Source organism: Netta rufina (assembly GCF_964035555.1).
Source record: "Netta rufina genome assembly, chromosome: 5".
In the NCBI taxonomy this organism is placed as follows: domain Eukaryota; kingdom Metazoa; phylum Chordata; class Aves; order Anseriformes; family Anatidae; genus Netta; species Netta rufina.
In genome coordinates, this window is record NC_140128.1 from 65421294 (window position 1) to 65443999 (window position 22706).

The 22706-nt window shown below is 48.5% G+C and overlaps 1 long non-coding RNA gene across 6 annotated transcripts; it reads left to right on the forward strand.

The window, feature by feature from the left end:
- Positions 1-2495: 2495 nt before the first annotated feature.
- Positions 2496-10464, forward strand: LOC311209582. 6 transcript variants are annotated; one of them, XR_014618430.1, is made up of 11 exons: positions 2496-2933; positions 4085-4274; positions 4437-4538; positions 5225-5323; positions 6046-6119; positions 6550-6695; positions 6826-7068; positions 7766-8163; positions 8958-9056; positions 9480-9756; positions 10250-10464. It is a non-coding gene; the product is annotated as an uncharacterized lncRNA (long non-coding RNA). The 6 variants fall into 6 exon arrangements; XR_014618431.1 differs by having other exon boundaries at positions 4107-4274; XR_014618432.1 differs by lacking the exon at positions 4085-4274.
- The last annotated feature ends 12242 nt before the right edge of the window (positions 10465-22706 follow it).

The following is a 22706-nucleotide window of genomic DNA, read 5'->3' on the forward strand; positions in this document are numbered from 1 at the left end:
CTATCCTGTTCCCAGTACAGTGTAAACCTTTGGAGGAACCTGTCACAGGAAAGAGCTCCTTCCGGAACTGTTCAGCGCTCCGTAGGCAGCTCGGTGACTGGCTTGGTCTACTTCTGAGGTGTGCTGAGGCAAGGGGGCTGCTGTTTTGAAATGATAATATTGTAAACGGGGTCCCTTTGTGTTGTTGAGGGATGGGTGCTAATGCTGGCAGCTGAATGATTATCTTGTGACCGTTTTCATTTGTTAAAGCTGAAACACAGTGTACAACGCGGGACTTGACCGGAGCTGCTTTTGGCAAGGTGAGCGATGAACAGATGTAGCAGGTACTTTAGGGGTGCAGTTGTCACTGCAGTTACTTAACTGCACAAAGTACAGTAAAAATCCTGTTTATATTTCAGGGGTGTTGTAGCTGGCCTAAGAGAGCAGATGGAAGCATCTGCCTCGAGGGCAGGTGAGGGAGCAGAGGTTAGGGAGCAGATGAGAGTAACTGTCCCAGCTGTGCTGTGGCTTTGGATGCTGCTTCAGCCTATGCTTTTCTTTTTGTTTCACAGGTGTGTCGCACAGGCTGAGTGGGGCCAAGCTGCACTCTGAAGAGCAGCACGGGAAGGGCGGGCTGTTTGTGAGCTGGATTGGAGCAGAACTGCCAAGTAGCACGAGGTGACTGTGAAGGGTCTTGCTTTGCAGGTGCCATGGCAGGCTCTCCACAGAAGCGGTTGAGGATTTGAGAAGAGGTTGCAGATCATCGAGGAGCGACACATGCAGGGACGGCTTGAAAACGGTATGGCTGCTTTCTCTTCTGTTTATCAGGTGTCCCAGGCAACGTGGGCTGTGATGTTAGCCTTTAGGATCGGAACAAAGCAGGCGCTGATGGCGGTCTTCTTTGGTAGGCAAAGAGGTGCCCGAAGCCCCCTCCTGTGCAGCCTGAGCACGCCTCGCTGAGGATGAAGCCTGCTTTCCAGCAGTTCTGGAAACTGTGTTGAGGCTGAAATGCTGCGTCTGTGTTCGGGTTGGGGTTGCACCTTGGTGAGTGTAGGGATGGGTTTTAAGTGGGTGCAGCGGAGGGCCCGGCTCCAGTGTCCTGTAGTGTGTTTTGACCCATCAGCATAGCCTTTTGGTTCTCAGATAGCCTGCTGAAGTAAGTGATTTTTGCTGCGAGTGGAACGGAATTGATTTTGTTGGCGTATAATCTGTTCTGCTCCTAGATTTTTCTTTCTGCGTAAATAAAAGTTTGAGCTAATTCGAGCTGAAAAAGCTTCAGTTACTTGCTTGGTTGTGTTGTCCTTTCAATATTCAAAGCTGCAGCGAAAGCGTGGGGATTGTTGCTTCTAGAAACACCCCAGTTCTCTTGTCTGCCCTCTGCATGCTGTTGAGCTAAGCCTTATAAATAAGTAAATAAACCACAGCTGCTGCTCCTCCTCTTTCTACTTTCTTGTGCTTTGCCCCTCCCCTTTCCCAGGTGATTGGGTTTGGGTGCTGGGTGGGACCAAAAGGTATATGAGCCCCAAGTATGCCGTCAGAGAGCTCCTTCTGCCTGGGCTGCTCTTTGGGGGTAAGTGCTTTGTTTTTCCTTCAGTCAGTTGCCGGGTTCTCTAGGCAGGCTGGAGTCTATGGATTTCTGGAATTCTAAGGGCTTGGAATTCACTTCATAGAGGGATATTTAGCAGAGGTTGCTGGCTCACTTTTTTTTTGGGATGGTGGGATACGCTCCTGTGTTTGATCTGTATTTTAATCTCTAGATGAATCAACCCACTTGTGTAACTCTCCAGAGGACTAAAACCAGCTTGATGACATGCTACAAGAGGCTTGACCGCGTTGGTGCAGTATTACCAAGAGACTGAGCAGGGTCACCTTTTTCATCTGCAGAGGGTATGTCTGTCATTACCCCTGCCGGGGCTGCTATGCATTCATGGCCTTGTGGCATTTGTGGACTTCAGTTTGTTTGTTTGTTTGTTTGTTTTTATTTGTCTGGCTCTGGTCTCTGTGTTTGAGTCCTCTGCATGTGCGGCACTGTTTGCGTATCCATTGTGGATGTGACCTTCTCTCTTTGTTTCTTGTAGCTCAGGGCGTAGGCACGGAAGCTTGAACGAAGCATGAGGGTGAGTGGACAGCAGTGGGGGCCCCGAGTTGGTCGGTGGACTGTGTGAGTCTGCTTCAGCTGTCGGGCCGGCTTTGCAAGTGCCTTGCGACAGCAGAGTACGTCTCCTGCCACGTTTCTGACACGTGCCAGACGTCAGCGGTTCCAGGGTTCCAGTTCCTGAAATGCTGGAGATGCTCGGAGCACGAGAGGAGCTGGGGCGGCTTCGGGGGGCTGGGGGAGAGGGGACAGGGGAGAGGGGGGCGGCTGTGGCGGCGGGGGGGGGGCAGAGAGGGCAGCAGGAGGAGGTGCCGTTGCGTGCGTGTGGCCGACGCCCCTCTGGGTTGGCTGGACTGCTCCGTCCCGAGGCATGCTGGGAGCTGTAGTTCTGCGCTGCCGGGCGGCCACGTGGGCTCCGGGCTGCGCGGCCGGGCCGGGGCCGGGGCCGGGGCCGGGGCCGGGGCCGGGCCGTGCGCGCCGGGGGGCGCAGGTTGCCGCTGGCGGCGAGCGCGGTTGCCGGCGGTGAGGCGAGCGAGAGCCTCCGGGGGTGCCTCCTCGGACCGTCGGGCCGGGAGGGGCGGGGGGTGTTGAGGCCGGGCACGGGTCCTCGCTGCGCTTGATCGTTGGGCTGCGCCGCGCCGCGCCTCGGAGGCTTTCCTCTCCCTGCGTCCTGACAGCCGGCTCTCTCCTTGTGCTGCGGTTCACCGGGGCAGAAGCAGCTCCCCGCCGCTAGGACCCCTGCGGGGTTTGTTGCCGAGCGAAGGTGGCGCACCGGGTAAAGCGAGGAAAGCCGCAGCTGGCGTGCTGCGGTCGCAGGGTTCTCAGGAGAGAGAGCAGCCCGTCCGTCCCGACTGTCCAGGTAAGTCGCAGCGACCTCGGGGTGGAATCAAGGCGTGCTCGTAAGCTTCCTGCAGCCCCGGCTCAAAGGCTTCATTGAATTTGCGGAAGCGCGAGCTGCTCGGCGCTGGGAAGCGCAAAGGGAAGGAAGGCACGTAGTGCCTGCCGAGTCGTAGTAGCCTCTTAGACCTAGAATGAATTGGCCTGTCAGGCTCTGTCTGTTGCTCAGTCTTTGGTACGAGAGGCTAAACTTTGTCCCGCCTCAGCTTTCGGAGTTGTCCTAGGAATAGACTGGTGCTTGCGGGGCTTTCCAGGACGCTGGTTGCGGTCAGTGAGGACAGACGTGAGAGGCAATTTCTGTCTGTCTGTCTGTCTATTGGTTATGTCCCAAGAGTTTTGCTTGAACTGTGTGCAATAAAGGAGGCCTTGGGCCTGTACTGAGCAGCGAGAGAGAGCAAAACTCTGCGTAAGCACTGGCCGTGGCAACGTTGCTTGGGAGTTGAGCGGCTGGGGGTCTTTCCAGAGGTGGGGGGTCTTCCCAGCGGAGCTCGGTACGCAGGCAGAAACGTGACCTTCGAGGTCTTTGTTTGTCTTGCGCTGCAGCTGTGGTATTTGACCCATAACTGTATGGAGTTGCTGAATTCTAGAGGGGATGATAGAGACGTCCCTGGTTCAGCCTTTTTTTTGCCGCAGTCCTTGCAGAAGTTCTGGAAAAATGAGTAGTATCCTTCTCTTTAAGTTCACCTTTTAAAGAGTTCTTCCTGCAGACTCCTGTCTCCGTGGTTTAGGTACGTGATTTGTGTGAAACAGAGCCAGACTTTCCTGTTAACGAGTGCCCTGACTGAAATTCCCTGTTGTTGGAGAACAAGAACCATCAGTGGTGCTTGGCAGTTTAAAACCTCTTGGCTTACGCAAAGGCTAACTTGCCAAAGCGAATGGGAAGTAGCCTAAAGTTCAGTAAATGCGCTGAATAGAAAAGGCCGTCTTCTTGACGGGAAAAGAGCTTTGCAGAACGTGAGCTTTGTTTCCCGTAGGGCTCCCTGCTTGCCCACCTGTTCAGCGATTACTGCAGGCTTTGACTGGTCCCCTCAGGCCCAATATCGCACACGTGCTGTGCTGCAGACGGTGCCTTAGCTTCCTTGCCGTCTCGTGCTGCGTTACTTGTACCTGCAGAAAACTTACTTCAGTGTCACAGAAACCCCGTGGGAAGCGTTCCCGACTCACGCTGGTAGGACCATCCCGTCGTGGCTGGTAAAATCCAGGAGCAGGACGATGCTTGGAAGAACGTCACCTATGGAGGAGAAAACAACAGTCTCCTTCCTGTTAGGCAACAGGTTTCCAAGACTGGTTTCCCCACCCCCCTGTGCGTTTTGAAGGAGGCAGTCCCTAAGCTGATGCAATCCAACTATCCAACTGCATCTAAGATGCTGGTTGTTACTTCCATAAGCTATAAAGGAACTTAATGTGTTCTGTGTGTTTTTTTTTTTTTGTTTGTTTGTTTTTTTTTGTTTTTTTTTTTTTTTAGGTCGAGGCTTGTGTGCGTGAGTTTGGCTTGTCGCGATGGCCGGTGTAGATGATCGCTCACGTGCCCCAAAGCTCCTTGTGCTGATGCTGGATCTGCCCCACGGTAAAGGACCGCATGCTGTGTGTTCAGCTTTTCTTCCTTACCGTGTCATCCGTATGTATGTATTTAGTTCTCTGAAGGAAAGGGTGGATTTTTCGTGGGTCCCTCTGTGCGCGTGTCGAACCAGGCTGCAGTAAATACGCGTAAGCGAGTAGGCTGCTGCAGCGCGTCCTGGACAGTATCAGGGTGCTACTCTGCTAGCAGTGGAGAGCTGGGTGAAGGTGCCCAGGGTAAGGGCTTGTTCTGCCTCAAGTTGAACAGAAAGTTTCAGGAGTTGAGCATCCCAGGGGATGTTTGTAGGACTGCTGTTAGACGATAAAGGTTCAGATGGCTGTCGACGAAGGGGATTTTGTTGGTTCTTTCTCGATAGCTGTTCCTGCCAAAGATCGCGTCGGTCACAAAAGGTAGTAGTAACCTTGCGGTTTCTATGTTCTGTAGCGTTTGTACTAAAATACACTGGCAGATGAATAAATGAGCAGGTACAAATACACGTGACTCTATAGCTGAGACTAAATAATGTGCAGTTTCTTCTGTGTTTTATCTTTCAAAGCACGTTGTTGCTGAGCGCCTGAGCTTTTTGCTCGCATTACCGAGGAAAGGGAATGGCAGTGCTTCTTCCCCCCTCATCTCTCTTTTTTTTTTTTTTTTTTTTTCCTCCCCCCCCCTCTCCTCTTCTTCCTCGATGACAGGGACTCGAAATGTTTTCCTTGGATGTCCACGTGAAAAACGAAATAAATAAATAAATGCTGATGGTGAAGACACTGACAGAATTGGGTGACATTTTCAAGGTAGAGGAGGGGCGAAGAATGTGGAAATTCCTGGTACATTAGTGGTGCTCTGTTAACAAAACTGACGTATACGCCACTTGCTGTTCCTAGTTTTTTGGTTTGGTTTTCCTTTCAGTAGTCTCCCCGAAGGCTTTTGCGGACACACGGTGTATCTTTTCTGTTCTTCCAGTATTCGTTTGTCAGGAAAGACGACCATGCAATCCGAGGGCTGTGGACAACCATCTACCAGGTGGTTGTTGCAGCCTCCATCGGTCATGTTATTTGTGCTTTTAGCTCGCCCTCTCCTATATCTTGAGTTGAATTTTTTTTTTTTTTTTTTTTTTTGGCAACGCTATGTTTGCAGTGATAGCATTGCTGCCGAGGTATTTTTTGACTAAAAATGATCTTAACTGTAGTAGTGAATTCACAGAGTGTGGCTTTGTGTAACGACTCCCGCGATCACAACTTTTTTTTTTTTTTTTTTCCCTTTGTCACAGATAGGAGGAAAGCTCTTTCCAGAGAGATGGAAAGAAAGTTGTTTCAGAATACGTTCAGAATGTCTGAAGTTGTTTTGGAATTTTTTTTTTTTTTTTTTTTTTTAGTAGTTAACGGTAGTACAGCCCACAGAGCAATTTCTTTGTGCGTGAGAACTCGCGGGTTAACTGAAAGTTACTTGTTTTATTATAAAACTAGGATTTGAAGCCACGGGCATTCAGAAATGCATATGATATGTCTTGTCACAGTCTTCTAGATCAGCTAACCGGAATGAGAACCAATCTTCTGAAAACACACAGGGATATCGTGGGGCAGGATGAAGGTAAATGGACACAATTATTTATTAATATTCTGGTACAGCTATTTAATTCACCTAAGTAGTGTTTCTGTCCTCGGTGTGGGAGAGGAAGTAGACTTTGCACCGTTTCTTGGGTCAGTCGTCCTTCCCTAGATTCTGAAGGAAAAGAATGAAATTTCTGCCTTCTGTCACAAAACATGTTGTGCGTGCTTGGAATTTGAAAATTAAGTTTCATGGGTGAGCTTTCCTGTGCAACAGGATGCAGTAGATGTTCTTATAGTGATGGTGAAAGGAAAGAGGGGCTTTATTTGCCTTTTGCTTTTCCTTTGTTTTGTAGAGGGAGGAAATAGTGATTTCTAGTTCTTAAATGCTAACACTGGAAATGGAAGCATGCGAGGCTTGTATTTCCTTAGTCTTAAGGTAGACTAAATTTAGATACCTTGTTCTGCTGCAGACTGCCTTCACGGCGTTCCTGTTGCTCAAAGGGGAAATCATCAGGAGTAGTTGAAAATGATGCCTTCACCCCTTCGGGAGATTGATCCAGATCAACCAAAAAGGCTTCTTCATACACTTGGCAGTCTGTTCAAACAGGATGAGAAGGTAGGAGAAGTCTTGCTATCTGCTGTATCATTATTTGAAAAGTAACTGAATTGTAACACGGAGGCAAATACTCTGGTAGTGAATTGACGAAGCAATTGTATTTTACTTATATTAAAAAAAAAAAAAAAAGTCTTTTCAGGGTATGATGATAGATGAAGCAGATAAATTTGTTGCTGGGCCTCAGAATTAAGATCAAGCGTCCTGGAGAGCCCAATACTCCAGCATCACTAAAGAGAGAAGGCGTAGCATGTCGCCGCTATTGCGACGGCCACAATCACTGTTGTGACAAACCATGTTGGTGGGAAAGGGCCACCCTGTGCTGCTGGATCTCCGTCACCATATCTGAACCTCAAAGGCATGCCAACAAATAAAGGTATGTTGGAGTTGTTGTAGTACAGGAACTTGTGTGGTCATAAATGGACATAGTGTGCAGAAAAAAAAAAAAAGTCTCAGTGCTTTCTGTGTTAATTCAAAAGGACACGTAAGTTTTAGAGTTAATTGGGACTGAATTTCTTTGGTCGGCTTAGACAAACAGGCTGTTGCTATAGGTAACGAAGGAAGTCCTGAATGAGCAATAATTTTGAACTGTTTCTAAAAAGTGCTGAAACCTTTCACCACGATGGTTTGGCGGTAGCAAGGATTTCATTTCAGCTTTTAATTCTCATTTGCGTATTCTGTAGTGGGGAAGGGAGAAGTGGGGAAGGAAAGTGTGTTTAAAAAAAAAAAAAAAATTAAAATTTCTCACAAATAGTAATTTACCCACCTGTTGCAGCAGAGTCGAAAGAAAAATTTGCTGGAACTGGGGGAAGGAGGGGAAACTTTAGTTTACTTTAGTCACTGAAATGGGAATACAGCAAATAACTTAACGACAGTCATATGAGACGGTAGCAGCCCAAAAGGAGGTATTCCTGTGGTTGCGTCAAAGGGTGAATAAAACTACTGAAGTGATCTGACAGTGCTGAGTAACTCTCTACACAGTACTTTCAACAAGAAGGGATGCAGAATAATGTCCTTCTGTGTTTTTTGATCCTGCAGTTATATGCACTACTAAGCTCCTTCTTAATTTTCAGACACTGGTATCAGTACTGTCCAAGATGGTAATGGAGAGAAGAAAGCAGAAAACTGTCAGTTGCTGGAAAAGCAAATTGATGGCTTGTCTGTGCAAATGGCTTCTTCGGTTCCAGCTGTTAAGGGAGAGGATGAAATGTCACCTGGTGACTTAGACTCTCTACATGATGAGTTCAATTGCTTAAATGATGCGAAGATGGCTTGGATCATAAGCCTGGTACCAATGCACTTGTTCGAGGGCCTCTAAATTACAGCGTGGCTGGAGATGACCAAAAACGAGTGATGGAGTCTACTTCTGAATCTGTGCCAAATTGATTTAAAATAACACCTACAATGTTGGAGGGAAGCGATGCTGGTATTAAAATCAGAGTGGTGAAAGAGGTTCGCAAACGTGGAAGAAGTAAGTTCTTTATTAGTGTATTAAAAATAGGCTAGGGGTACAGAAGACTTTTTCTTGAAATGAGGATCTATTTTGAAAATAAAACCTCAGATTTGGAATGATTTTTGATTACTCGTGTACAAGTAGTGGAAGAACAAGAAAGTAAGTACACGTATTCACAGTCCAACTTTATATCCTCACCGTCCTTACTGCAGCACTCTTAAGCAGGCTTAATCACAGCACCATTCGTGTTTTCATAGTTGGTTCAGAGAAGAAAACACAGAAACCAATGAAAAAATACTGTTGTTTCACATCTAAGGTGTCCGGTTCATTCTTTCGCGCTACTTTTTTTTTTTTTTTTTTTGTTAAACTTTATACGAGACAATCGTGCTCATGCTCCACATAGATCGGTCATCTTGTAAAGAGTAGTTATCTTAAACCTCTGCTTTCAAAAATGACAGCTCTAGGTTGAAACATGGCTTGGTATCCCTTTGTTTCTATTAACTGCTGATCATGCAGCGTGTTCGTGGAGATACAAGGCTTCTCTGCTGATTAAACCTAGTCTGCATTTTCCAAGGGCAGGTGTTTCTAGATACTGCTCTTTTAAGAGAACAAAATTCAGCGTTACATTTGAATATCAGCTAATCGATATCACTTCAAATTATTGGCATGCTGGCTTTTTTTTCTTATGTGCATTACTGTATGCAGAAATGGGAAACTCTAGGCTGTGTTGTTTTTCCTTTTGGCTGTTGAGATTTACTGAAAATGCATTTACAAGATCTGTTTCTAATATCTGTTTGGATCTCTTCTTTAAGATCGTGAAAAAAATCTTCTCTCTTCTTGAGGAGGTACGTACAAGGACGGATGGAAACTCAGAAGTATTTCATTGAATTTGCTATAAGGGAAGGAGCAAGGTTTGTATAGATACGAATGATTCAGAGTTAAACGCTAACGTTGTTCATGATAGCAAATCTCAATCTTTTCCAAAACAAGTGTTTTGTTTTGACATACTGAAATTATTACAGTTTCAGCGGTCAAACTGCCGTTGTATTTTCTGAAGTAAATGGTCGTTACCTAGAGCTGAAGTGTGAAATAGAAAGATATGGGTGGTTATGGAAGAAAGACCCAGAATTTGCGTGGGTTGGGGAAAGATGGCTGTATCAAATTAAATTTGCCATTCTGATGTCAGAAATGAGGGAAGCTCTTCCATGCTGGAAACAGAGAGCCTCTGCTAATACTGTTTGTCGTGGCAAAATAATACTGAGTTATTTAACTGCTGTTTTTGGAAGAAGAAATGAAATTACTTCCCTAGGTTTAAAAATCGTGTCTTAATACAGCACTTAGAGAGAACGCTAGAGGAGCTAGAGTTCAACAGCCTACCCAACAGAGTTAATCAGGTGAACGGTAGATAATAGTGTACCAGCCAGAGGAATACGGACCGGGAATGAGTTTGCTGTGCCGCAGAAGAGTGGAAGAGGACGTAGCTGTTGCCCTCGCCATCCTGGCGGTCAAGTGATCTTACTGTCAGAGTTTGAGAAGAAGCAGCAGAGCTTTAACTTTACGAACCTCTATCGGCAGAAGCTGGGCTGTAACCTTAAGGACGTGCTATGAAAGGTGTGGCTTTTTTCCTGTGGAGGGTGCTCTTTGCTCAACAGGCTGAAAAAAATAACCATTGCTGCCCCTCCTGCAGGTGGTGAGAATTTACTCACTTGAATACTGTCATTAGCCGTTTTACGTGCAATAGGCAGTGGATCGCACTAAAATGGGGCACTGTCAAATGCACACAGTGTCTGCATTGTGGAGAGATCCCATCTGTTGTGTGTCGTGTCTCCCCCCCCCCCCCCCCCCCCCCAATAAAAAAACAAACAAACAAACAAAAAAAACTCCCAGAAACACCTGCACTGGTAATATTGCATGTTGCCAGCACAGAGACGAGGGTCTTGTTCCCAAGAACTGCTAGCCATGCCTTTAAACTTGAGATTCAGCGTAGATCGAGAGTAAAGAAACTGCTGTTGTGTTAATGAAAGCTAAAGACAGCCCTGTGACTGTTACCACTTGGTGGTTACTAAACAATCTACCTCAGACTCTCTTCTGTTTTTATCTGCAGACATTATGAAAGCGCACCTGAGGCTTCCCAGGTCCCTGACTTCAGTTCTCTTTCATCCCGTGAGCAGGACGGAGATTCTTCAGGTGGCCTTGCCTTGGCACACGCTGTGCTTTGGAAGCACTAAAAAGAAATGCTTTTAAAAGTGTGCATTTATTTTAATGTTCATACAAAAGAGACTGGTTTTGAACAGTGTTGTTACCGGATCACTAATTTGATATTTTAACTGTATACAGTTTTTTGAACATAGGGGTGTGTGTGTGTGTATATGTGTATATATATATATATATGTATATATAAAATGGTTTATTTTATATATATATATATATATATATAAAATAAACCGTTTTATTAATTCTCATTAAGTGCTGATCTGAGGAGTCTGTAATGGGCAGCGCTGAATTCCTCGAATTGTCTGTCACCAACAGACCGCTAATATTTTTTGTGAAACCAGTCTGCATATCCTGAAATCCCACTTCTGGTAATAGCTGCGGAATGTGTTTGTTACTTACCTCCCGGTAGCACGTACCCTGGAGCACCTGCCTCATCAGTCAGCTCAGCCTGTACAGGGTGTACATTTTTGCTCCAAGGCTAAAGTGTTAAAGACACCAAGTTCCAGCTTGCCAAATCCTTGGTTACCCGAGTTAATATCCTCCCTTCCGTTCCTCTTACTCTTTTGTTCAAAGGTAATGTTGTGAATCACAGAAAATGCAACGAAGAGTGGAGCACCTGCACGTAATTAATATTTTCCTTTTAAACGGTAATGTGCCAGTAGTAAGTGGCTCTTCAGATAATTTTATTTTCGGTTGTTCTCATTTAAAAACAGTCTCCTGCTCCTTTAACAGCTTTCTTTTAAAAGACAAGTTGAAGTTGTGCTGGCGTTAACAAGCTCTTCACAAGGTACTGGGGCTGTCCTGAGGATTCCACTTGACCAGCCAGCAGAAGAGGCAGGGAAACATACTTACGTTGATGGCCTGAACTTCTCTTCCTCTTCCTCTTTTTAGTACTAGCCAGCGTGTGTGAGACATCTTTTCCTTCTCCTGTGAAGCAGGGGGCTGGTCTTTCTGGAAGAGGTTGTTTGACCATTGGAATTACACCAGTGAGATTCAAGAAGGAAATTAAATCCAAAAGCAGCAGCGTATCTTTATTACTACGTTAAGTGAGAAAGTGACACGTGGAACGAACTCGTTATAAACAATTCTGAACTCTTTTTCTTATCGGGAACGTACTTATCTGTACCGTTGAACGTACTGGGGGGGGAAAAAAAACAAAACAAAAAAACAAAACAAAAAAACCAAACCACAGTAGTACCTTGGAATACATAGGGCGATTCATCCCTTCAGGATCATTACACGGCAGCTGTATGTCACCACAATACGCCTCTTTTGCTTAATGGTGGACTTCTAAGAGGGAATTTACTTGGGTCAGGTATACTGTGTGTATGTGGTTTTATGCGTGTAGAACTGCCTGTACTACACTATCTCTTAAATAGGTGGTGGTAAGAGGAGACAGCTTTCTTCTAGTAGATTCTTACTTAAGTTTCTTTAGTGATTCCGGGGGCACTCACTTGACCGTGATGTGCCTGAGCAGGGCCTGTGACCTGGTTAGCACCTAAACCTCCTCCTCTGATGTGGTACAGCTGTCTGCTAAATTAGTTACAGAAAGATGGTGACTTTAACTCAGACAGTTCTCTCTTACCTCGCTATTGTTTTATCTGGATAATTTGAATTTGGATTAGAGTGGCGGAGGGAAAAGATGCCTTACGCTGAAACGGACGCGAGTCTGTGAGAAGAAAGCCAGGCGTCCTTGGAGACTGTGCCAATGAAAAGGCGAAGAAAAAATGAGTGGAATAAATCTCAGTGCACGTAGTCCTGCATCCCGAAGGGAGCACAGAAGGAAGGTTGCTTGCTTAGAAGAGCAGTGGATGCTTCGTGCCCGCCTTAAAGAGAATATTAACAGAGAGAATTCGTTGTAAGACAAGCTGCCCCGCGGGGTGTGGGTAGCAAACACGTTGGAAAAAATACAGCCACAAGCTCCGAATGGCACAGTAGGCGAGCTGTGATCCGCCCGACAAGGCCTCCCGCGGGCGCCCTCTACCGCCACCTGCTGGTGGGAAAGGGGTACTGCAGGCGGCCGAGGGGCGCGCATAGCGCGGTGACTCCCGCGGGCGCCCTCTGCCGCCACCTGCTGGTTTTAATCGGGTACTGCAGGCGGCCGGGGGGCGCGCATGCGCGGTGACGCCCGCGGGCGCCCTCTGCCGCCACCTGCTGGTTTTAATCGGGTACTGCAGGCGGCCGGGGGGCGCGCATGCGCGGTGACGCCGGCGGGCGCCCTCTGCTGCCACCTGCTGGTGTCATTCGGGTACTGCAGGCGGCCGGGGGGCGCGCATAGCGCGGTGACTCCCGCGGGCGCTCTCTGCCGCCACCTGCTGGTGGGAAGCGAGTACTGCAGGCGGCCGAGGGGCGCGCATGCGCGGTGCGGTCCGGTGGCGGCCTCTGCCGCCACCTGCTGGTGGAGAACGAGTACTGCAGGCGGCCGGGGGGCGCGCATGCGCGGTGACGCCCGCGGGCGCCCTCTGCCGCCACCTGCTGGTTTTAATTGGGTATTGCAGGCGGCCGGGGGGCGCGCATGCGCGGTGACGCCCGCGGGCGCCCTCTGCCGCCACCTGCTGCTGTTATTCGGGTACTGCAGGCGGCCGGGGGGCGCGCATGCGCGGTGACGCCCGCGGGCGCCCTCTGCCGCCACCTGCTGGTGTGAAGTGAGTACTGCAGGCGTCCGGGGGGCGCGCATGCGCGGTTGGGCCCGGGGGCGCCCTCTGCCGCCACCTGCTGGTGGAGAACGAGTACTGCAGGCGGCCGAGGGGCGCGCATGCGCGGTGGCGCCGGCGGGCGCCCTCTGCCGCCACCTGCTGCTGTTATTCGGGTACTGCAGGCGGCCGGGGGGCGCGCATGCGCGGTGACGCCCGCGGGCGTCCTCTACCGCCACCTGCTGGTGGAGATCGAGTACTGCAGGCGGCCGAGGGGGGCGCATGCGCGGTGGGGCCCGGGGGCGCCCTCTGCCGCCTCCTGCTGGTGGAAAACGAGTACTGCAGGCGGCCGTGGGGCCGTGCATGCGCGTTGCTTATTACGTCGTTGTTTTTTTTGATGTGTAATTTCCTACGCTCCTAGGTTTTTCTTCATATGTAAATCACACAGAATCACAGATCTTCTAGGTTGGAAGAGACCTCAAGATCATTGAGTCCAGCCTCTGACCTAACACTAAAGTTTGAGCTAATTCCCGTGGAAAATATTTCATTTACTTTCTTGGTTGTATTGTCCTTTCTATGTTCAAAGCTGAGGCATAAATACGGTAAATTTTGCTTCTAGAAACACCCCAGTTCTTTTGTCTGCACTCTGCATGCTGTAAACTAGGGATAGGCACAAAAAAAAACCAAATAAATAAATAAATAAAAGAACACAGCTGCTGCTGCTCCTGCTCTCTTTCTTGTGGTTTGCCCCCTCCCCTTTCCCAGGTGATTGGGTTTGGGTGCTGGGCGGGGCCAAATGGTATAGGAGCCCCAGGCACGGCATCAGAGAGCTCCTTCTGCCTGGGCTGCTCTTTGGGGTCAGTGCTTTGTTGATGCTTCTGTTAGCTACATGCAGGGTTCTGTTGGTGGGTCAGGGTCTGGTACGATCTTTTAGAGGAAACCGATCTAGTAGTATGTGCATTTATTGCTTGAAGCTCTTTGGAGGTGATTAATTGTTATAGCACATTTATGGATAGGATGTCAATGTTATTTTGTGCGTTTGCTTTGTTGTTCTAGGTCCCTCGTGATTTTTGCAGGGTTACAGGGCAGATGCCACCGGATCTACCCCTTTTGTTGTTTTTGTTTTGTTTGATTTTTTTTTTCTTGATTTTTCTTTTTCTTTTTTGGAAGGGGGTTTGGGATTTGAGCGTCCTATTTTTTTGGGTTTGGGATTTGAGCATCTCAATTTTGCGGGTTTGGGATTTGAGCGTCTCAATTTTGCGGGTTTGGGATTTGAGTGTCTCAATTTATTGGGTTAGGGGTTTTAGGCATAGGACTTCAGGGGTTTAGCGTGGTAAATAATTTGGGTTAGGTCTGTAGGGGTTTCGAGGATGTTTAGGGATAGGGCTTGAGGCTTTTTTGTGTAAGGGCAGGAAGGGCTAGGGTTACAGTGAGTGCTGTTAAATGTAGTTCTCGAAAACTCGGCCTCTGATTGGCCGTGCTGGCTGTCCAGGGAATTCTGGTAGGTGTAGTTTTCCGGCACCAGGCTTCCGGTAGGCCGTCTTGACTGCCCAGAGCATGCCGGGAGATGTAGTTCTGGGACTCCGAACTTCCGGGAGGCCATGTTGGGTGCCCAGAGCATGCCGGGAAATGTAGTTCTGGGACTCCGGACCTCCGGGAGGCCATGTTGAGCGCCCAGAGCATGCCTGGAAATGAAGTTCTCGGGAACTAGGGTTGGGGTTAGGGACTAGGGCTGGGGCTAGGGTTAGAGTTTAGGGTGCGGGTTGGGGTTAGGGTTAGGGCTAGTGAATGCTGGTTCTCTGTGTTTGCAGATGACGGTGAGCGTGTTTAAACTAATTCCAGTTGAAGAAGCTTCAGTTACTTGCTTGGTGCCGTTATCAGTTCAACATTAAAAGCTGCAGCAAAAGCAAAAGGGGATTTTTGCTTCTAGAAACACCACAGGTCTCTTGTCTGCTCTCTGAATGTTTTTGAGATAAAACAGATTTTAAAAAACAAAGGAAAAAAACAAAACACAGCTGCTTCTTTTGCTCTCTTCCTACTTTCATGTGCTTTGCCCCTCCCCTTTCCCAGGTGATTGGGTTTGGGTGCTGGGCGGGGCTAAATGCTATATGAGCCCCAGGCATGCCATCAGAGAGCTCCTTCTGCCTGGGCTGCTCTTTGGGGGTAAGTGCTTTGTTTTTCCTTCTGTCCGTTGCAGGGTTGTTTAGGCAGGCTGGAGTCTATGGATTTCTGGATTTTAAGTGCTTGGAATTCACTTAGTAGAGGGATGTTTAGTAGGGGCTGCTGGCTCAGTTTGGGGCGCGGTTGTCACTGCAGTTATTTTCCTGCAGCCAATAGAGTAAAATTCCAGTTTGCCTTTTAGAGGTGCTATAAGTGGGTAAAGAGAACAGATGGAAGCGTGTGCCACGTGGGGTAGGCAAGCAGCTGAGGTACAGGAGGGGATGAGAGTATGTGATTTTTTTTCTGGGGATGAAATGGACTCAATTTTGTTGGTGTATAATCTGTTCTGCTCCTAGATTTTTCTTTCAATGTGAAGAAAAGTTTGAGCTAATTCCAGGTAAGAAAGTTCCAGTTACTTGCTGGGTCGTATTGTCCTTTTAATATTCAAAGCTACAGCAAAAGCGTGGGGATTGTTGCTTCAAGAAACACCCCAGTTTTCTTGTCTGCCCTCTGCATGCCGTTGAGCTAAAGCAGACTAAAAAATAAATAAATACAGGAAACACACACACAAAAAACAACAATAACAAAAACAACAACAACAAAAAAAAAACACCATTGGGTGATGTGTTGTGAACGCAACGATCGTTTAATCCCTTTGTTTTCCCAGGTGGTGTGGATGATACTGGTTGCACTGTTGGAGCTTGGATTTGGAGAGGAACAGGTGAGCATAGTTGTATGTTGCATCAGCAGTAGTCAGCGTTGTGGAGAAGGTTGGGCATCATGACCGGCATGCTAGTGAGTGCTGGTACTCTGTTTTTGCAGCTGATGATGAGCCTGGCAATTGCCTAAGATGACGACCAGTGCCTGTGCATTTCTTGAGGCGGAGGGAATTTACCATGCAGCAACCTGAGAGCTAAGTTGGGGGGCACCTGGTATTTGCATATCTGGGGTGGCTAATGGGAGCTGGGAGCCAGAGGAGCATGGTGCCTGCTGGCTGACTAGACTTGGTGCCACGGAGAGGGTGGTTCAGGCTGGGTCACGTTCAGGCTGCTTGTGGCTGGGTCACCAGGCTAATAGAAGCAGCGGGATTATTTTGTAGCGTGAGTGCGTGCGCCAGGCAGGACGGTTTCCTTCTGTTCGTCTGTCCTGTAGTGTTGCTTCTGCAGCGTCTGTTCTGTGCTTCTCGGGTCTTGATATCCTTCTAGCTTTTTACACTGGACTGACCAGACAGGGGACTTGGTAGCGGTGCTGAAGGGCCTCAGTGCTTGTTTTGTCATCGTGGCTCTGATCCGAGCACTTCTTGTCTTGCAGTCGCTGCTTGAAATGCAGTTCTGTTTCAGGTCTCGTGCATCGTATTCGGTTTGAGATGGCGTCTGTTTCCATCCTCACTCTTGCGGAAGTCATCTGGGCCGCATCAGGAGCTCTTGCTTGGAAATTGATTTCCTAAGCGTCGTCTTATGTGATTAAGGAGGTATTGGGGAGGCAAGGGCAGTCCCCTGACAAGGACTGTATATCTCGAAACAAGACACCGGAACTCACGATAAGGAAGCGGCAGACGGACAGAGAAACAAATGTAAGGACTATAAATCTCAAAACTGGACGTTGGAATTCATTATAAAGACACAACAAAGGGAAGAATTAGCAACAGCCAGCTCTTGCGATTAAGAAACATGCCAACTCAGCGGATTCCTGACCAAAGGTGAAAAGTACACTGTGAGGAAGACTCGGGGTCTTCCTCCCAAAGACCCCTGCCCATGTCCCAAAGGCCCCTGCCCACAATTCTTGGGAGGCTCTACGCAGGCGCAAGGTGCCAAAAGGCTAATTAGCATGAGAAGCGAGGGAAGGCGGGGGTAGGTAATGAATATGTATAGGCGCCGGTAGAATATTGATTGATTGTATAAATTCAAGACTGCTTTCTGCTTTGGGTATGCACGATAGGTGGAGAGATCCCCCGTGCATCCAGCGCTGCAATAAAGAATATACCGCTTAAAGGAATTTCGGCTTCAATCTTTGAATCATATGGGGTTTTCAGTCCCCATCCTTCTGGTCTCTTGCCTTGAAGGCAGGCTTTTTAGGCCTCCATCACCCCAGTTCTGGCAGTGTCTTCCAGTTGCGTGTCGTGACATTTGCGTCTCTCCTTGGGTCTGGTGCAGAGCACCTGTTCTGACTTGCTGTTGCCATAGGGCTTCCCTCCGGGGCTCACTTTTTCTTGCGCCTTGTGTTGTGTGTTTTGTTTGTAGTGTTTGCGGCGTGCCTGTGTGTGTATGTGTTTGGTCTGGAGCTGTCCTGCCTGGCAGTTAGTGATGACAGCTAACGTGGCAGTGCATGGGTGTGCTAATACATTGTCCGGACTGTGTTGGCGAAGACATCTGGTCTGCCTCTGCGCACGTACTGAAGGGCAGCAGGCACAGTCATCTCTGTGGTGTTTGTCAGATGTGTGTGTGGGGGGGAGAGTTGAGCTGCTTGTGAGCAGCTGCTCGCATAGTGCTTGAACGGTGTGCTTGAGGAGGAGGTCTGTCGAATCTTGAAAGCTTACAGATATGGGGTTTTGAAAGTTTTATTTTTATTTCTATCCTGTTCCCAGTACAGTGTAAACCTTTGGAGGAACCTGTCACAGGAAAGAGCTCCTTCCGGAACTGTTCAGCGCTCCGTAGGCAGCTCGGTGACTGGCTTGGTCTACTTCTGAGGTGTGCTGAGGCAAGGGGGCTGCTGTTTTGAAATGATAATATTGTAAACGGGGTCCCTTTGTGTTGTTGAGGGATGGGTGCTAATGCTGGCAGCTGAATGATTATCTTGTGACCGTTTTCATTTGTTAAAGCTGAAACACAGTGTACAACGCGGGACTTGACCGGAGCTGCTTTTGGCAAGGTGAGCGATGAACAGATGTAGCAGGTACTTTAGGGGTGCAGTTGTCACTGCAGTTACTTAACTGCACAAAGTACAGTAAAAATCCTGTTTATATTTCAGGGGTGTTGTAGCTGGCCTAAGAGAGCAGATGGAAGCATCTGCCTCGAGGGCAGGTGAGGGAGCAGAGGTTAGGGAGCAGATGAGAGTAACTGTCCCAGCTGTGCTGTGGCTTTGGATGCTGCTTCAGCCTATGCTTTTCTTTTTGTTTCACAGGTGTGTCGCACAGGCTGAGTGGGGCCAAGCTGCACTCTGAAGAGCAGCACGGGAAGGGCGGGCTGTTTGTGAGCTGGATTGGAGCAGAACTGCCAAGTAGCACGAGGTGACTGTGAAGGGTCTTGCTTTGCAGGTGCCATGGCAGGCTCTCCACAGAAGCGGTTGAGGATTTGAGAAGAGGTTGCAGATCATCGAGGAGCGACACATGCAGGGACGGCTTGAAAACGGTATGGCTGCTTTCTCTTCTGTTTATCAGGTGTCCCAGGCAACGTGGGCTGTGATGTTAGCCTTTAGGATCGGAACAAAGCAGGCGCTGATGGCGGTCTTCTTTGGTAGGCAAAGAGGTGCCCGAAGCCCCCTCCTGTGCAGCCTGAGCACGCCTCGCTGAGGATGAAGCCTGCTTTCCAGCAGTTCTGGAAACTGTGTTGAGGCTGAAATGCTGCGTCTGTGTTCGGGTTGGGGTTGCACCTTGGTGAGTGTAGGGATGGGTTTTAAGTGGGTGCAGCGGAGGGCCCGGCCCCAGTGTCCTGTAGTGTGTTTTGACCCATCAGCATAGCCTTTTGGTTCTCAGATAGCCTGCTGAAGTAAGTGATTTTTCCTGCGAGTGGAACGGAATTGATTTTGTTGGCGTATAATCTGTTCTGCTCCTAGATTTTTCTTTCTACGTAAATAAAAGTTTGAGCTAATTCCAGCTGAAAAAGCTTCAGTTACTTGCTTGGTCATATCGTCCTTCTAACACTCAAAGCTGCAGCGAAAGCGTGGGGATTGTTGCTTCTAGAAACACCCCAGTTCTCTTGTCTGCATTCTGCATGCTGTTGAGGTAAGCCTTACAAATAAGTAAATAAACCACAGCTGCTGCTCCTCCTCTTTCTACTTTCTTGTGCTTTGCCCCTCCCCTTTCCAGGTGATCTGGTTTGGGTGCTGGGTGGGACCAAAAGGTATATGAGCCCCGGGTATGCCGTCAGAGTTCATTCTGCCTGGGCTGCTCTTTGGGGTAAGTGTTTTGTTTTTCCTTCAGTCAGTTGCATGGTTCTTTAGGAAGGCTGGAGTCTATGGATTTCAGGATTTTAAGTGCTTGGAATTCACTTAATAGAGGGATATTAAGTAGAGGCTGCTGGCTCACTGTTTTTGGGATGGTGGCTTATGCTCCTCTGTTTGATCTGTATTTTAATCTCTAGATGAATCAACCCACTTGTGTAACTCTCCAGAGGACTAAAACCAGCTTGATGACATGCTAGAAGAGGCTTGACCGCGTTGGTGCAGTATTACCAAGAGACTGAGCAGGGTCACCTTTTTCATCTGCAAAGGGTATGTCTGTCATTACCCCTGCCGGGGCTGCTATGCATTCATGGCCTTGTGGCAGTTGTGGACTTCTTTTTTTTTTTTTTTTTTTTATTTGTCTGGCTCTGGTCTCTGTGTTTGATTCCTCTGCATGTGCCGCACTGTTTGCGTATCCATTGTGGATGTGACCTTCTCTCTTTGTTTCTTGTAGCTCAGGGCGTAGGCACAGAAGCTTGAACGAAGCATGAGGGTGAGTGGACAGCAGTGGGGGCCCCGAGTTGGTCGGTGGACTGTGTGAGTCTGCTTCAGCTGTCGGGCCGGCTTTGCAAGTGCCTTGCGACAGCAGAGTACGTTTCCTGCCACGTTTCTGACACGTGCCAGACGTCAGCGGTTCCCGTTCCTGAAATGCTGGAGATGCTCAGAGCACAAGAGGAGCTGGGAGCATGATGCATCTCCTTGGGATGTTAGGTGAGCGAAGCGGTGGTACTGGGTTGGAGCACGTGGCTCTGGGGCTTCTTGGCTGTTGCAGCAGGGGAGGAAAGGAGTGGGTATAGACTGTTTTGTGGATTGTCATGTGTGTCTGTTCTTTCTCCCTGGTCTAAGCCCTGTGACCTTGGTTCGGCACACTGAATGGAAGTGCTAAGCCTGGATCGGGAAGGTGAGTGGAGAAAAGTTGGAAAACGGGTATTGTTTTTGGTGTAGAAGTCTCTTGATGTATCTCTGGGTGACTCCTCTCTTTCAGGGACGAAGAAGGTCCTGGGAACATCCTAGCTGGCCTCTGTGGTCCACGTTGATGGTTGATTCTGAGCCCTGAGAATTAAGTCCAGGGGCAAATACTGCATGTTGGGGAGTTGTTTAAAGGGCGTCTATCTGATTTCAGTAGCGGAGCAGGTCAGTTGACTACTGTTTTGTTTCTGAGGAGGTTGTTTCACTGGAAGAAATTTGGCTGGTGTGCTGGCGCCTGATGGCACTTCATTTCTGCAGGTGAAGAGGAGCCTTGTGCCTGAAGCAATGTCCTGGCTAGTCTTTGTGTTCCTTGGTGAGGATGGAACCTGCCTCCCAGCATTCCCAAGCTAAGTTGGGGGGAGGGGCAAGTGCTGTGTTTGAGTTGGGGTTGTGAATGCACCCATAGGGCGAGGGTCTGTGCTTTTAAGTCATTGCTTTGGATGGGGCCTTTCAGGATTGATCAGATCAGGCAGAGAGATTATGTGTGGGGAGTTCTGTCACGTACAGTGTGAACACATTGCAGGCAGGGCAGTCCCAGCTTGTCATCTGTGTTCTGTGTTGTCTGTGCTGTACTGTGCTGTTGCTCTTGGTGCTCAGCAGGCCCTGGCTAAGTCATCCTGAGGGTACTGAACACTTGACATCATTGGAATATTGCTGATGTTCAACTGGGAGCTGAGCACCTCTCGTCTTGCAGTGGGAGCTTAAAGGAATCCCTTCTGTGTGTGTAATACTTGTTTGTATCGAACGTTTCTTGATATGATCAACATATATTTCATGCTCCTCAGGTCTTGATATCCACATTTCCTTCTTCCACTGGACAGATTAGATGGGCAACTTGGTAGCCACACCAAAGTTCCTAAATGCTTGTTTCATCATTGTAGGGCTGGTGCAAGCACTTGTCTTGCAGTCACTGCTTGAAGTGCAGATCTGTTTCAGGTCTCGTGCATCATATTTGGTTTGAGATGGCGTCTGTTTCCATCCTCACTCTTGCAGAAGACATCGGGGCCGCATCAGGAGCTCTTGCTTGGGAATTGATTTCCTAAGTGTCGTCTTATGGGGTTTTCAGTCCCCCATCCTTCTGGTGTGTTGTCTTGAAGGCAGGCTTTTTAGGCCTCCATCATCCCAGTTCTGGCAGTTGCTTGCAGTTTCATGTCGTGACATTTGAGTCTCCTCTAGGGTCTGGTGCAGAGCACCTGTTCTGACTTGCTGTTGCCATAGGGCTTCCCTCCGGGGCTCACTTTTTCTTGCGCCTTGTGTTGTGTGCTTTGTTTGTAGTGTTTGTGGCGTGCCTGTGTGTGTATGTGTTTGGTCTGGAGCTGTCCTGCCTGGCAGTTAGTGATGACAGCTAACGTGGTAGTGCATGGGTGTGCTAATACATTGTCTGGACTGTTTTGGCGAAGACATCCGGTCTGCCTCTGGGCACGTACTGAAGGGCAGCAGGCACAGTCATCTCAGTGTTGTTTGTCACATGTTGGGGGGGGGGAGAGTATATCTGCTTGTGAGCAGCTGTTTGCATAGTGCTTGAATGGTGTGCTTGAGGAGGTCTGTCGAATCTTGAAAGCTTACAGATAAGGGGTTTTTGAAAGTTTTATTTTTATTTCTCTCCTGTCCCCAGTAGAGTGTAAACCTTTGGAGGAACCTGTCGCAGGAAAGAGCTCCTTCCGGAACTGTTCAGCGCTCCGTAGGCAGCTCGGTGACTGGCTTGATGTACTTCTGAGGTGCTGAGGCAAGGGGGCTTCTGTTTAGAAATGATAACGTTGTAAATGGGGTTCCTTGTGTTGTTGAGGGATGGGTACTAATGCTGGTAGCTGAATCGTTATCTTGTGACTGTTCTCATTTGTTTAAGGTGAAACAGTGTACAACACAGGACTTGACCAGAGCTGCTTTTGGCAAGGTGAGCGATGAACAGATGTAGCAGGCACTTTAGGGGTGCAGTTGTCACTGCAGTTACTTAACTGCACAAAATACAGTAAAAATCCTGTTTATATTTCAGCGGTGTTGTAGCTGGCCTAAGAGAGCAGATGGAAGCACCTGCCTCGAGGGCAGGTGAGGGAGCAGAGGTAAGGGAGCAGATGAGAGTAACTGTCCTAGCTGTGCTGTGTCTTTGGATGCTGCTTCAGCCTATGCTTTTCGTTTTGTTTCACAGGTGTGTCGCACAGGTTCAGAGGGGCCAAGCTGCACTCTGAAGAGCAGCACGGGAAGGGCGGGCTGTTTGTGAGCTGGATTGGAGCAGAACTGCCAAGTAGCACGAGGTGACTGCGAAGGGTATCCATCTTGCTTTGCAGGTGCCATGGCAGGCTCTCCACAGAAGCAGTTGAGGATTTGAGAAGAAGTTGCAGATCATCGAGGAGTGACATGTGCAGGGATGGCTTGAAAATGGTATGGTCGCTTTCTCTTCTGTTTATCAGGTGTCCCAGGCAATGTGGG